The sequence below is a fragment of the Callithrix jacchus genome, chromosome 7 (genome assembly GCF_049354715.1).
Source record: "Callithrix jacchus isolate 240 chromosome 7, calJac240_pri, whole genome shotgun sequence".
NCBI lineage: Eukaryota > Metazoa > Chordata > Mammalia > Primates > Cebidae > Callithrix > Callithrix jacchus.
The window spans coordinates 86,232,689-86,248,928 of NC_133508.1; the positions used below are offsets into that span (position 1 = coordinate 86,232,689).

The window sequence follows — 16,240 nt, forward strand, 5'->3', positions numbered from 1 at the left end:
GAGTTTCTGGGACTCAGTTTGCCTCACTCCAGAATAACAAACTAGCCTCAACAAATCTGTAAGAGTGGGATAAACATCTGAGAAGATAATGAATGTAAAAGTGCTCTGTATTTATTTGTATGATATGCAATCATTATTGCTATTGTTAATATCAAGAACAACTGTATCATTCACTTATTCAGTCAGTCATATAGCTCTATAGCTAGAACCTACTCTGTGCCATATCCTGTGCTAGGTGCTGGGGATAATGAGGTGAATAAGACAGCTATTCCTTACCTTAAGGAGTTCTCAGGCTTGTGGTAAAGAACATAAGACATCATATAATTATTAATGCCCTAAAATAGGTACAGAGCAATGCTAGAACACAAGTCTCTCAATGCTTAAATCACTGTTATTTCTCACCATCATAAATTCCAAGGAAAAATCCTGTGTTTGGGTGGAAAGCATAGCAAGACATCTCATTGGAATATTGACTGTACCACTTAAAATCTTGAGTAAAAATCTTAAACTTCTCAAGGCTTAATGTCCTAGTATATAATAATATCTACATCACTGAGCTTACCAGAGCATAAAATGAATGTAAAAGGGCTAAGTAAACCATACATTGTTGGCTATTCATTCAAGCACTTGATCTTAAGCCAAGCACAAAGTAGTCTCCTTGGGGATACAGGAATGAAAAAATATTCTGTTGTCTTCAGAGAATTTTTAGTCAAGTACAAAGTTGTAACAAATGCTAAGGAGGGGGGGAAGCTGTGGGTACTATGTGATAAAATAAAAGAACCATAAAACATTGTCTGAAAGCAAGATGAAAGGGATAGGCTCAGGAGAGCCAGCTTTGAGAAATGTTTTGCGTCCATTTTGTGTTTTCAATGTTTGTCATCAAGAATAAATAAAATTGACAAGAGAAAAAAAGAAGAAATAGCCTAAGCAAGAAGAGAGAGTTTTTGAGTTAGAAGCATTCAACGAGGCAAAATAAACACTAATAATAATAATAACAGTTAATATTTATTGAATATTTATTCAGTGTCAGGCATGGTGTTAAATGCTTTAAATGCATTCACTTTTTTATTTCTACCTGTATTGATTTGTTTTTGCGGACTTGCCTACAAACTTATGGTACTTTCCCATCTCTTGACTTTCTCTGCCATCTTTTCTACCATGAAATCCTAGATTTGTCTGCCAAGTTTCAAGATAAACACTATTGGTCCTATTTTAACTTCCTTCCCTCCTGCCTTTCCCTTGAGCACTGTTTGACGCCCACCCCACCTCCAGTTCTATCGATATAGATTCCACATTTAGATGTACTATTCATTTTTCTCATATTTAAAAATGGTCCAAGAAATGTGTCTTTCATTGCAGTAACTCCTGTTTTGAAATCCTTCTCTGAGCCAAAAACTTTATTTCTTCCTAAGAGAAATTCTTATGTAGATAGACTTCAGTCTTAAACAATTCATACATATTTACAAAATGCAAGAGCTCTAGGGCACTCTATAGTCATAGACATTTTTAGACCAATTTCAACAATACAGATGGAAGCAAAAAAAATTATGAGATTTTTAATCCAATAATTTTTACACTAACTGTTTTTCAGTGGGCCCACAGAAAAACATCTCTGAGTATTACAACAGAAAATTTTGCTGTTAATTTCATTAGAGGGAAGAAAGTGCATCAAACTGCTTCTCTGCACATCTTTAAAATCTGTGGTTCCTGTGTCTTTACAAATAAATGGAGATACGATTTTCAGGGAAATTCATTTCCAAATTCTGTTTCATTTTCTTTCTGAATAAAGTTCTCAACTAGGTCATGCTGGATGCCTGACTTTCAACTAGTTTCAAAAAAATACTTCTTTGATTTTGAAAATTGGGCAATATATATTTGATCAGAACAACTGAATTAATATGTATCAATGTGATTCAGAATTGCTACTAACCTCAGAAGAGATGATCCAAAGTCTTGTGTCACTCATTAAAATGCAAAATCTAGATGTAAGTCCTTTGAGTCATATATTTAAGCATACATCTTGCTATTTCATACTTTCTTACTTTTGCTAGTGTCATCCTCCTACTTCAAATCCTACTTTCCCCTTCATCACCTAGCTTACTCTTAAATATCCTTCAAAAGTCAGTTTAAGTATCACCTTCTTTAGGAAGCTATTCTTGATTGTCATCCCCAACCCCATACCACAAACTAAGCTCCCCTCTTCTTCTCCCATAATTCCTGTGTTGATTTTTGTCACAGCGCAATTAACATTTATTATTATTGTAATAAGGGCAATGGTATGTGCTCTCCAAGCTCAAATTTCTTTTAATCTCAGGCACACAGTTGGACTACATTTTGCAGTATTCCCTGCAGTTAGGTAAGACTATGAACTAACTAGCAAATGGAGCATGCACAAGAGATATGTTCACCTCTTCTAAGCCCAATCTTCCACATTATATCTTCCCTTATCGCCAATAGGATGCAAAGGTCTGGGTCCCCAGTGTACTGTGGTGCTGAGTTATCCTACTGACCCGCATACATGCTAACTATTAAGAAAAGTAAATTTTTATGTTAAGCCACAGAGATTTGGAGGTTGTTTGTTGTAACTTATGCCAACTAATAACCATAATCAAATATTTGTCTGTGTTGCCTCCTAGACTAAAAGCTTCTTAAAGTCAGGGTTTATCTTTTTTATTCATCTTTGTTTCTATAATATTTAGCAGGATGCTGGAAGAGAGTAGGTGCTCAGGGAATATTTCAAAAATAAAAAATAAATTAACATCCTGTAAATTTACTGGAAATTGCTGCAATTCAGTGTTCCTGAGACTGGCATGAGGGGACAGTGGAACAGAATACCCATGAATTATGTGAGGACCCAGAATTTCACATTGGAAATCAAGTTGGTAGAAAAGATATCCAGCAATTAATTAGGGCAACTAGGCCAGGCATGGTGGCTCATGCCTGTAATCCCAGCACTTTGGGAGGCCAAGGTGGGAGGATCACCTGAGGTCAGGAGTTTGAGACCAGCCTGGCCAACAGGGTAAAACTCCATCTCTACTAAAAAGTATAAAAAGTTAGTCAGATATGGCAGCATGCACCTGTAGTCCCAGCTACTAGGAAGGCTGAGGCAGAAGAATCACCTGAACATGGAAGGCAGAGGTTACAGTGAGCCGAGATGATGTCACTGCACTCCACCCTAAGTGACAGAGTGAGACTATGTGTTTTAAAAAAAATTAGGGAAACTAATGTAAATGGTTTCTAAGACAATTCAACATAAGAGACAGAGCTAAACTCTCCAGCTCATTAGTGAGTAAAATAGGCAAAATCCCTAATGTCAATAAGAAATTACCTTCAACTCTTTTAAATAAGATACTAGTACTGGTTAGTGCTAATTTGCATCTCTGCTTCTTCTCTGGCCTTTTCCAGCCTGCTCTCTGCCCTGAGAGGCACTTGTGGGAAATACAGTCCCAACACATCCCCTGGTCTACACGGAGGCCTGAATCCTAGACTGAGTAGGCAGTGGTGACTTGAACAATGCCATTTTTGACACTGAGAGAACCATGATCTACGAGATATATTTCCAACTTATGTCCAATACTTTAGAAGTTCATGACATACAAACAATATCTGAGTCTGCCTATGCTTATGAGGAAAGAAACAAATGGTTAAATAGAGCCTAATTCTTAATGAAAAGAATGAAAAATCCTGGATTTTTCCCCTCCTCCTCTCTTGGAGATTGCCTTCACTAGCAGGTAGCCATTATTGAGGTGGTTATATTAGTCCTACCTCAGGCAGACACAGAATGTTTTGTATTGTCTTGTTAAATGAAAGAAAAACCAAAAATTACCAGTAATTTCACTGGTAAAGTAAGAAAAGCTAATTGTGAGAAATATCCTAGGCAGCTCAGTAAATAATTATGCACACAACAGACCAATATTTGAAATTAAGGGTACGTATTTTAATTGAACATCTCAAATGTTGTATTTCTATAAAGGAAATGTGTGAGGAAAATTAACTGAACCTAGCTCCAGCAAGGCCTCATATCTTTGTGGAAAATACTCATCTTCAAACCTCTGTATTCTTCTGTACCTGGCATAGCCAGTGTTTTAAAGCCTCAAAGTTCACAATGTACACTCTTATTTATAGATCCTCCAGGTACTAGAAGGCTCTTGTTGTCTAATTTAGTCACTGAGGAAGGTGATGGGGACTTTCAGCACTGTTTTGCAGAGTTACAGAGTCAGGGGAATGAATGCTCTGTGCCTGGAGTTGAAGCGAAGTTTGCTTCCCAGGTAAGTATAAGGCTTGGTGAAGTGAAGATCTGACCACACAGGGAGGAAATGAGGACATAAGAGCCTGGAAGGAAAAAGGTAACCAGCTAATCTGATGAGTCGACTATACTCTAAAGCTAATGAAACTCAACTTTCAGGAGTCCCCTACTTGCATGTGTCCCTTTTAAGAACCTGAAGTTACCCAGGAAATGTGGCTAATGAATGTCAACAAAAAGAATTTGAGATTAGTCACTGAACAAGAAAACACGAAATGCTCTAAAGTCTTAAAGTTTATGTATGAAGAAAATTTGATAGAAGTTTTCCCAACTTTCATAATCCTAAAATTTTACATTATGAGTCACAATGCTGAAATAAACTTTAAAAACTATCAATAATAAAAAAATTTGATCTATTATGTTAAAGGAAAGACTCAATTGGCTTTTTATTCTCTTTAGAAACTGATGTAACAGAATCAGTCATATGAAAAGGTGGTCAAAGTATGTGCAGCCAAAAGTGTAGAAAAAATTATTATATAAGTGCATCAGGAGGTTAATTATATTTTAAATATTTTGTGATGTTTATAACATTTAAAATATGTTAAAGATTTGTGAGCTTTAAAAAAATGTGTAATTTATTATTTCTTTTCTTATTCTAGCTCAATACTAGTTTTCACACCTAAGTTTTTATTTATAGTATTTTTTTGTTGTTGTTTATTTTAAACCAGACCATCGAATTAAATAAGCTTAAGTCCCTGAAAACTTGGATGCACCCCTGCTTATACACATTCATTACTTTCAACGTCAGCTCTCTCTGCCAGTGCCTGGCTCAACTGAGCTGTAGCCCCTCTCATCTCTGCCTCATGACCAAAGCAGAGACCAGGAGTGAGGAGGTGAGGGGAGAAACTCTGGGGTTGAAGCCAGTGTAGGAAGAGCAATATGGTACAGTACAGAGTCTTTGTCACATGAACTGAGCTTGAATCCAGCTACTTTCACAAGTGATTGCTCATCTGTTCCTTGTCATTTTGAGGAAACTGAGGCTCTGTGATCCCTGGCAAGTTCATTAACCTCACTGAGCCTCAGTTGCCTTTACAAGATGATAAAGAACAGATGAGCTAACAGTTGCTAAAGAAGCATTTGATAAGCTGTGAATTTTTGCATATAAGAGTGTTAAAAGTAAGTAATTTGCTAAAGCCATATATCATAGTATTAGGATTTAAAGCCCAGATCTTTCTGGGCCCAGGCACATACCTTCTCCCACTACATCATGATACATCCCCAAAATAACCACATCTTCCCTCTGCCACTTTCATATTTATGAGCAGAATTTGGAGTATCACAAAATCAAAATGTAACCTTTATCTTTCTTCTATCCACCTCAATCAAATGGCCTTGCTACCATCCCTGATGGATGTAATATCATATCTTAGTTTATGTGCTGACATCAGTGGGGAGGTAAATGGATTACCCAGGGCTAAAAAGATTTATTTAGTATTTTATTATTATCTTTCAAGTCCTTGCCTTTAATAAATGCACATTGAAATATTTATGGAAAAAATGATACAATGCATGGGATTCTATTCAAAAGAACACAGCGGGAGAGGGGTTAGAAGAAGTGACTAGTGATAAAATGAAAAATCATTGGTCATGAGTTAATCATTGTTTCAGTTGGATTATGGGTACATGAGTAAATTACACTATGTCTGTTTACTTCTGTATCCAGAATAAAAAGTGAAAAAACAAATCAGAATAATACCAATCTATTGATTGTCACCTTAGATGCAAGTGGAGCTTTATTCCATCCCTTTCTCAGTTTATCTTCTGAAATTTACTGTTTGCTCCATTTATTTTAAACTTTTCTGATAACTATATAAACTAAAAATCATAATGGTATGGAAATAATAATAATAATAAGAGCAATACCTTCTATTTATTTAATACTTGTTCTGTGCCTGCCCCAGTACAAAGTAATTTACTTAAGCATTTCATTTGACCTTCATAAGAACTCTGTAGATACTACTACTTATTTTACAGAGGAGGAAACTGAGAATGAGGAGGATTAAGTAACCTGAACAGAGTCCACAGAAAGTATTACGTTCAAATCTTGTGCCTTTCCTGTTTCCTAGACTCTGCTTTATACTCTGAGAAGATGTCATGCTACAGCAGGCCACTATCTAGCTGGAGAACAAGGAAGAGTTGAAAAAGCCAAGGAAATGCCCAAAGTTTTCTCTGTTATCATATACCAAATCTGAAGGATAGACATTACATGTCCTCCACATATATGCTGCATTGTGCAAGGCCAGAAGGATGCACATCTTTCCTTTCATGAGCTTAAATCCAAAATAAGAGAACACAAATGTCAACAGATGTAGTAAGGCATTTATTTTTTGAAATAAGAAGAAAAAAGGATATAACAACAATAAAACAAGCAGAAAGAAAAAAGCATTGATTGAGCATCGATTGTACTCGGTACTTGACATATGCAGTACACTGCTATTTACAACCACAAGTCCTTCAGAGAAAGGTGGATCTTGTTAAGTAAACAGACTTTGGTTCTGATGAGCACCTCAAATGTGGGCCTTGAAGAGAATGTGGGCTAGGAACTGGAAAATAATTTAATGTTCTGCAAAATAGAGGGAGAATTTAGAATTTGGAAAGAAAGGATAATCTGAGAGGAGAAAAAAAAGGAAACCTGCAGAGGGGTAAAACTTGGAATACCAGGAAGGATAATGTAGAGAATGAAAACAATCTCCTGATGGCACAGGCTAAACTACTTTTAGTTACTAACTTTTTTCCACAAAATATTATTGGGGAGCTTGCTTGTAAACAACTCAAAGACCACACTATAAGTGCTCAATTAATGTTTTTGTTTTCTTTTTTCTTTCTGGTTCCACAGATTCATAGTGGGCACAAGGAAAGAAAATATTCAATTTCATGCTAGTCATGTCACTACAAAACTAGATATTCCAAAAAGATTTTACATGGCTAAGGCCGGCTTCCATTGTAGCCTTTCTATTAAAACTGTGAGAATGCCACAGGGACATCAGGGAAGAGGAGAAAATGACCAGAGGCTCCCAGAAAATACTGACCTGATGTTTTGGATTGGTTTTGAATAATAGCAGCAGAGGACTACTCAGTTGAAGTGGTTTATTGGCTCTCCTGCCTGGATTTTACTTGGCTAGGAGGTTTCTGAACCTTCTATCCAGATCCTTTTCAATTCTAAGATGCAGATTCAGATTATTAAGAAGCAAAACTATTATTCTATTTAAGGCAAAGTTCTACCATCAGATCAGCAGTAAAAGCATTTTCAGTTTCCCCAGAATAAGCAAAACCTATGGTGCCCCATTCATTGGACTAGGTCAGTTTGTACATCCAAAGAGACTGAGACAGAGCCAATCTGGTTCACTTTAATCAGGAAGCAGTTGCATTATTCCTCATCCATGGCCTTAGCAATTTGCTTTCAGTTGGCCACTACAACACTATAAGATCATTTCCTATCACCTGGATATTTGTATTTACAGGGAGTTAATTTTTTCCCAAATTTCCCAGCCATTTTGGTCAAAAAATTTTTTATAATATAGCACTGAGTAGTTCTTGATGGGCTATCATGGGTTGATGTATCTTCTGGAGAGTTAAATTACAAATGATATGTTCCAGACTGGAAGAAGTTATAATTCATTACAGTGAAAACCTTGTCTACACACACAGACTTTCAAATAGCAATCTTTAGCAGTTCTGGAGATTCTTTATACTCTAGCTAGAGGTGATCAAACTGTTCCTTTAAAGAGCGAGATGATAAATATTTTTTACTTTGTGAGTTATACAATGTCTGTCACAGTTATTCTTCTCTGCCCTTGTAGCACAAAAGCATCCATAGATAATCTATAAAAAAATAGGTATGGCTGTGTTTCAATAAAACTTTATTTACAAAAACAGACAGTGGGTCATAGGCTATTGTTTTCCTGCCCTTGCTTATGATGTTGGTAGAAAACTCTTTCTCATTGATAGCTTTTTCTTTCATTTACCTTTGATCACATTATCTTCAGAGTGTGATACATCTCAACTCCAGTGCTCATGGCTTTCCAGATGTTTGAGTTTGCAGCATCAATTAAAAAAAAACTCCTGCACTGCCAATTTTTGCCATCGTGAGAACTACTATAATCCACACTGAATGCTAGAACTGGCAGGAGGACAACTGAATTTGTTAACCAGGTCAGCAATGTGACAGGAGAGTGCAATTCCTTTTCAGCATAGCTAGCCTTATAGACAATAATAGTTCCTCCTAGTGTGTGTGTGTGTGTGTGTGTGTGTGTACCAATCTAAATTTATTTTTGGTGCCATTCTTTTCTTCTACTCTAAAACACTCATGTTTTACTAATGTGCTTAACAGTCTTGGAAATCTCTTTTCCCACAAAGCTGTTTTTTTGCTCCTGCCATCCAGGGTATCACAAAAACAAGTCAAGCCTGGCAACTCTGAAAAGACTTTTCAAATATAAAAATCTACATCAATAGTTAGGTTCCCATAACAGTCACAGGTCTCTCTGGCAATGATCTGGAGAACAGGCTTAGTGAATTTCTGGCCTAGGTTCCTGGTACCCAGGAAAGAGGCAGAGGATGCTATAAATAATATATTGGTAGTATTAATACTGCCAGCTAAATAATTTTTAAGAAGAGATAGGTCTAATATTATATTTGAAATTTTCTATGCTATAATATAAATCTACCCTTATTTCTTCAAATACTAAAATCAGTTGAGGATTCAAATGTCTGTGTGAGTGAAGTGCACGGGAAAGTTGACCCGGTTCAAGTTTTCATCTTTTCTTCTATTACTGCCTTACTCATCTCCCTGCCACTACTTCTCTCTCTCTTCAATGTATTCTCCCTACATATTTTTTTTTTAAATAAGAACCTTATCATGTCATTCTTCTGCTTTAAATCCTCACTAGCTATGCTTGGGTTTCAGGAAGAGTCCAAACTCTTCAGTATGATATTTAAAATTCCTTATTAATTCTATAGGCTTATGCTCTGCTACTTCTCTTCCTCTTCACAGGCTATACTCCTGACATAGTAAAGTATCTGCAGTTCTTTGAATATACGTTTTTCGTTTTTTTTTTTTTTTTGAGACAGAGTCTCTCTTTGTCACCCAGGCTGGAATGAAGCAGCCTGATCAGGGCTTACTGCAGCCTCAACCTCCTGAGCTTAAGCAATCCTCCTACCTCAGCCCCTAAAGTAGCTGGGACTACAGGAAAGCACCACCATCCCCAGCTAATGTTTTTGTATTTTTTGTAAAGTTGAGGTTTCACCAAGCTGCCCAGGCTGATCTCAAACTCAAACTCCTGAGCTCAAGCAATCCATCTGCCTCTGCCTTGGAAAGTGTTGGGATTATAGGTGTGAGATGCCATGCCTGGCTGCATATACTATTTCCTTGCTCACCTCAGACACTTCTCAAATGGAGCTCCCCCTGTCTGAAATGCCCTTCCTATTAGTCTTTGCCTATGTCATTGCTATCTTTCAGGCATAGGTCTTATATCACCTGTCCCAGGATCCCTTCTCTGATTCCCAAGTCCACACAATCTAGCTTGGGTGTTTTTGTTTGACTTTAGCAAAATACCCAGTACTTATTTCTGCATGTCGTACTGTATTATAATTGATTTTTTATTTTCCCTAACTCATCCATGTGAATTCCTTGAGCATGAGAAAGAAATTTTCTTTGTTTCTGTATCAGCAGACCCTAGTATTGACCCAGTATAAAGTAAGTGCACAGCATATAATTTTTAATAAACAAATTAAATTAATAATAGTTACTTTAGGTACCAACAGACATCAAACTCTGTAAGAGGAGAGTTAGAAGAGGTCTAAAGATATAGAAGTAATCATACTTTAAAGTGTGTTAAATTATAATGTACATACAGAAAAGTATGTGTATCATAAGCACAATTGTGTGTAACATAAGCTTATGTGTAACATAAGCTCAATTAATTATTTTCCTAATCTGAACACATCTGTGAAAGTAGCACTCAGATTCAAAGCCAGAATATGACCAGTACCCTACATATTCTCTACTTATGCTCCCTTCCCATTACCAGCCATGGCAAAGATAACCACTGCCCTCACTTCTAATGCCTGGTTTAGTTTTGCATGGTTTTATACAACATGCAAATATAAACATACAGTTGATACTCTTTTATTTTGGCTCTTTACACTCAATATTATGTTTGTGATATTTACCCATATTGTTGGACGTAGGTGTAGATCACTAATTCTCATAGCTACATAGCATTCCAATGTGTAAATATAACATAATTCATTTATCCATTGTATTGTTGATGGACATTGAGGTGCTTTTCAGTGTGAACATATGATAAATAATGTTGCTATGGGCATGTGTTTTTGTAAACATTAACATACATTTATATTGAGTATATATAATAGGAGTGTAATTTCTGGGTCACAGGGTATACATATATTCTGCTTTAGAAGACACTGCCAAATATTTTTCCAAGGTAATTGCACCAACACAGAGCTTCTTTTAATTCATGAGATCAGTTAAGTTCATAAAAAATATCCATGTAAATATAAAGTACTATTAATAACTCAATGCCTCATTTGCAGAAGATCATCTTGTTCCATAGCAATTAAAAATAACATCTTTGATTAGATGAAATCAAATATCTACTGGGAACTGCATTTATAATCTAGATGTGTCACACTCTCTTCTCTAATCAAAATTGGGTTTAGACATGTTTACAAATGTGTCACTGGAAAGACAAATGCTGGTGTCCTGTTTTTTTTTTTAAAGCATATTAAGTTGTATATGTTTGGTATCTAGTCAAGAATTTCTTTAACAATGTCCTTGTTTATCAAGTGATTGAGAAGGACACCAGAAAATCCAGTATTTTGCACATCTCCATTGTGCATTTTGCAGTAATTATGTATTTTTAAAAACATGATCCACTAATTCCTAGAATTTATTTTGGCATAAACAGTCTGTGGAGAAATGGTTCACTTCTTTGCATTAATTATTTTAAACTTTAATCTGCTATTAAACTTATAATAGTTCAGAAAAAAAAATGCTTGGAGAAAGAGAAAATAAATAGTATAAAGAACAAGATAAAAACCACTGGTAATACTGTCGCAGGCAAGGTCTCACTAATGCAGACCTCCATAACAACTGTTTCAGTACTGACTGAGTGGTTAAGTTAAATATTAAAAGCTAAAAAAAAAAAACAAAACCAAAACCCCAAAAAACCCAGTGCCCTCATACAAAGTCTGAGACAGAACAAAAGCCTACCAAGAGTTTTGCCTAGGCCTTTCCTGGGCCTTAAACCATAACAAAATAACAAAGGAATTGTTAACATGATCCATTTAGCATTGAACAAGTTTATTTAGGGTCTCAAGGAAATCCTCAACCCTCCATGATTTAGCAGGAGACAAAATAAGGGTAATCAACCCAGAACCTGGATTCATTTAGATTCAGTGAATTTACTGAGGCTCCAGAGGAAGGTCTTCAAGAATCAGACCTTAGTTATAGGTTAAAAGAAGTTAATCACTAATGTCTTTAGATAAATGCACATTTACACATAGACATATAGCTTACAAGGTATACAAGCTCTGGAAAACTTTGTAATCTTGAGTTAGTCTGGTGGTAATTTCCAGGCCTACTCTCTGTAACTGGATGGAAGAATAAAAACTCTCTTCCTCCCCATCTCTTCCTCTGCATCTCCTTATTGGGCCACGAGAAATAGCAGCCCAACCCTCAATTTGGTCCAGGAACAATACTAATGTATACAAAAATTTTAAACTACAGTACATATTCCTTCATATTTTTCCCATGTATTCTTGCATATATGTATGTATTTTTATAAAATAGAATCATACTACACATATAGTTTACATGGTTTTACTTTTGGTATTATATTACTCTCTCTATATAAATTTACCTCAAATTTTAAAGCTCAAACAAAATAGTATATTAAGAAGTTGTGACATTGTGAAATATGTTATTTGTTATTTCTCCCTGCTTATTGACATATGGCTACTAAAATCCTTATAATCTCAAAAGTTGTGTCTTTTGTATGTTAATGATTGATGGCTTGGAGCACCTGGATAGCTTCAGGATTGGGTCTGTTCACTGAATATACCAAGAGGCATGATTAAAGGATTGGGCATTCAGTCGCAATCCTGAACCTTTAGGGAAAGGAAAGGAGCTTAAGGTTAAACTGGTAACCTAATGACCAATGATTTAATCAATCATGACAACATAATAAAGTCTCCAGAAAGTTCCAAAGGACTGGGTTCTAGGGCTGACCAAGTGGAGGTACCTGAAGGGTGGTACACCTGGAGACATCATGGAAGCTCTGTGCTTCTTCCCCAACACCTTGCTCTATGTATCTATTTTCATCTATATACTCTGTGATATCCTTTATAACAAACTGGTAAAGTGTTTTCTGAAGTTTTGTGAGCCACTCTAAGAAATTAACCAAACCCAAAGAGAGGGTCATCATGGGAATCCCATTTTGTAGCCAGTCAAATAGAAGCATAGGTAAAATAACCTGGGCTTGTGACTGGCATAGGAAGTGGGGGCAGTCTTGTGGGACTAAACTCTCAATTTGTGGGATCTGACACTACCTCTGATAATGTAGTGTCATAACTGAATTGAATTAGAGGACACCCAACTGGCATCCACTACAGAATTGATTCCTTGTCTGGTGTGTGGGGAAATACTCATATATTTGGCCACAAAAGTGTTTCATGTTGATTGTTGAGTGAGACAATAGGAAACACACTTTAGTTTTTCCTATGTTTCCCATAGGTATTTATCATGTTAAGCAACAGATACCCATTTTCCACAAATATTATGAAAGCATATAATACATATAGCACAGGTTAGATTCTATGGATATTGGTATACATCAGTGGAAAGATAATTTTAATGACAAGATAAGCTAGATTTGAATCTTGATTCTACCTTTTTACTAGTTGTATTGCTTAGAGCCAGTTATTTGATATATTGAAGCCTAAGTTTACTGTCAAAAAGTGATAAATTAGACTTCACATATTTGTCATGAGGTTTGGATTAAATATATAGAGAAATGCTTGACATGGTGCCTGGGACATAAAAGATGTTCAGTAAATTTGCTTGAATCTGAATCTGTAGGAAGCACAAAAAATTATAAGAAATTGCCATTGTCTTTCAGAAACTTAACACTTTCCAACATTAGTGTTAGGGTGGTTAATACAAGTCAGTAAGAGAAAGAAATACATTTTAATTGATTAAATACCTATTGTGTTAGGATCATGCTATGCACTATCATTTTTAATATGAGAGACATCTCTGCCCTGGGACAAGATGCTCCAATCCCTGCAGCGTGTACTTGGGAGAAGCTTCCTTATGACAGGATACTGCTGAGAAGATTGCTGGATTTGTGGAGCAAAGGTCTTTGAAGCCTTACTGGGAAAAGGGAGATGAGTAGAAACAAAAATAAGAAAATCTGTCCTTTTAAAGCTTTCAGCTGTTACCTATTTTGCAAAAGGTACAGATGTGAATTCTACTTTTCGTGAATATTATACTTTTGTTCTGGAAACCACTCAAATGGGCCTTTTGGTTATGCATAAGTAAAGCAAAGAACCACCTCTGACTTCAAAATGTTTGAGAGATTAAGGTTAGATTGAGAGAAACTGTTCTGAATAAAAACATGAAACGTTATCCATGTTGTAGGTACAGATATATCTCAGAAGTCTGTTTCTTTGAAAGGATTTGGGGTTGCTCTGCCAGCAAATTGTGATGTGTTCTTTTGGTGGTGGTGGTGGTGGCGGTGGCGGTGGTGGTGGTGGCGGCGGTGGTGGTGTGTGTGTGATTATATATGGTAGCTTACAGAAAACATGTTTTGGGGTAGGAGCTATAGAAAATTGGGGACAAAGACTGCCTCTTCACATGTCCCAAAAACAAAATGAGGCACAAACATGATGGGTGGTTATTCTGGCCTCTGCAAAAGGGATTCCCATCTCACTTTGGCATTCCCAACTATTGGAAGTCTTGAGCACCTATAGAGACAGCACCCTTGCAATGACATGAGCACAAGCTCTTCCATTTGGAAGTCTCTCTTCTTTCTCTCAGATTAACTGTTTCCTTCTCATCCTTCAGCTTTCTTTTTATGTGATTAACTTTAGAAAAGGTCTTTCCTGAGTAATTCCTATTATTACATTTTATAGAACCTTATGTTCTTTTGCTTCATAGCACATATAACAGTTTGTTGTGACATATTTATTTGAGCATTCATTTAATTAACATGTTACTTTTCTATATGCTCCATGGTACCAGAATTATGTCTGATTGTTCATCAAATCAGTGCTTAGAACTTTAGTTTGCAATTAAGAAAGTTTATTCAATAAATGCATGTTTCTCATCCAATATGGAACATAAAGATAATTTCCTTGTTATTATATGTATTGTCTCTCTCCTCTAACCAGTACATAAGAGCTATAAGAGCAGAGATTTATATTTTTTTCATGGATGTATTCCCAGCATCCAGTATAGTGTATGATGCAATAACTATTTGTTAAGTAAATAAATGAATGAATGGGTATCATAGCCATAGTTGTGGTGATTAGGCTCCTTCAAGTACTTTGTCAGAGAACATGTGCTTGTGGGAATTGGATACCAAGAGGAGAAACATGTCAGAAGTCACATAGGGTCATCAGCTGACAGTCTGGTTTGAAAGTACATGTGAGACACCCTCTTAGGGACTTCTGAAAAAAAAAAGGTGCTTTCTAGGGAGAACTCAGAGCTCTATGCAGGCAAGAACAAAAACTCTGGGTTATCTGTATTACTTTGAATTGATTTCTATCAAGTAACTGGGAAGATTTGGTAGCTTGGGCTTATTCTTCAAGGTAGATATTATTTTCATTTTTAAATGAAGAAAATAGAGCTTAGTTAGAGTAATTAAGTTCCCCCAAATCACCACATATTTAGTATTTAGTGACCTGAGATGTGAACTCTATCTTGTCTATTTCCAAAGCACTGTCTATTTCCAAACAGTACTGGCTGCTGTTTAAGCTGCCCTGCCACATAGAGAAGGAGCTTCAATTATGAAAGAAACAGCCACAAGCTCTTATCATGTGAGTGGCTGACTTGCAATGAATGGTGCATATACAGCCTCACCAGGTGTCTACTTTTAAAATGAGGGCATTGATTGAAAAAGAATAGGACCCTAAAACTTGGAATTGGGATGTGTGGGAGGACCCTGATGAAGCTGTGGACACTGAGTTTGTAAAATCTGATGAACATTTTTGGTCACAGAAAACAGCTTCCCCATCCCCAGTAGTGGCAAATCCCCTCCCCAACCCATGCTGCCACAAGCCTTTCCACCTTTGTCTGAGGAGACAAACTGTGCTGCCTGAGGCAACAGTGATGGCCTCTCCTGAGGCAGTTGCCAGGCAAAATAATGTTGATTCTCTTCAGGACACCCCACCACTCCCCACCAACACTCCTGTTTGCTTCTAGACATATGACTAAAGTTCTGGTAGGCCCCTGGAGGTAAGGTTGAGACTGTGATCCATAAAGAAGTGTGCTACATTTGAAAAGAACTGCTTGAGTTTTCTAATTTACATAAACAGGAATCTGGAGTACAGGCATGGAAATGGATATTAAAGGTGTGGGATAATGGTGGAAGAAACATAACGTTGGATCAGGCTGAATATCCTGATTTGGCCAACTAAGTAGGGACTCTGCATTTAATGCTGCATCTTCAAAAATTTAAAAAGATTCTAATACTTTATTTGCTTGATTAGCTAAAATATGGATTAAAAGATGGCCCAATGTGAGTGAGCTGGAAATGCCTGATCTTTCTTGGTGTAATGTAGAGAAAGGGATCCAAAGGCTTAGGGAGATTGAAATGGTAAGGTGAATTAGTAAATTTAGACCTACTCATCTCAGTATGGAGGGTCCAGAAGATATACCCTTTACCATTACCTTGAGAATTAAATTTGTGAGGGCAG

The 16,240-nt window shown here is 36.5% G+C and overlaps 1 protein-coding gene and 1 pseudogene across 21 annotated transcripts in view; both read right to left on the reverse strand.

Annotated features, from left to right (window-relative positions):
• Positions 1-16,240, reverse strand: part of LOC100393071 (BEN domain-containing protein 5) — a 1,596,666-nt gene that overhangs the window by 998,326 nt on the left and 582,100 nt on the right. The gene's annotated exons all lie outside the window — the stretch shown is intronic.
• Positions 1-16,240, reverse strand: part of LOC144576992 (peptidyl-prolyl cis-trans isomerase A pseudogene) — an 81,518-nt pseudogene that overhangs the window by 20,206 nt on the left and 45,072 nt on the right. The window contains exon 1 of the transcript XR_013520040.1: positions 1-16,240. This exon is cut by the window's left edge and continues 20,206 nt beyond it; it is cut by the window's right edge and continues 45,072 nt beyond it. The product of XR_013520040.1 is annotated as a peptidyl-prolyl cis-trans isomerase A pseudogene (transcript).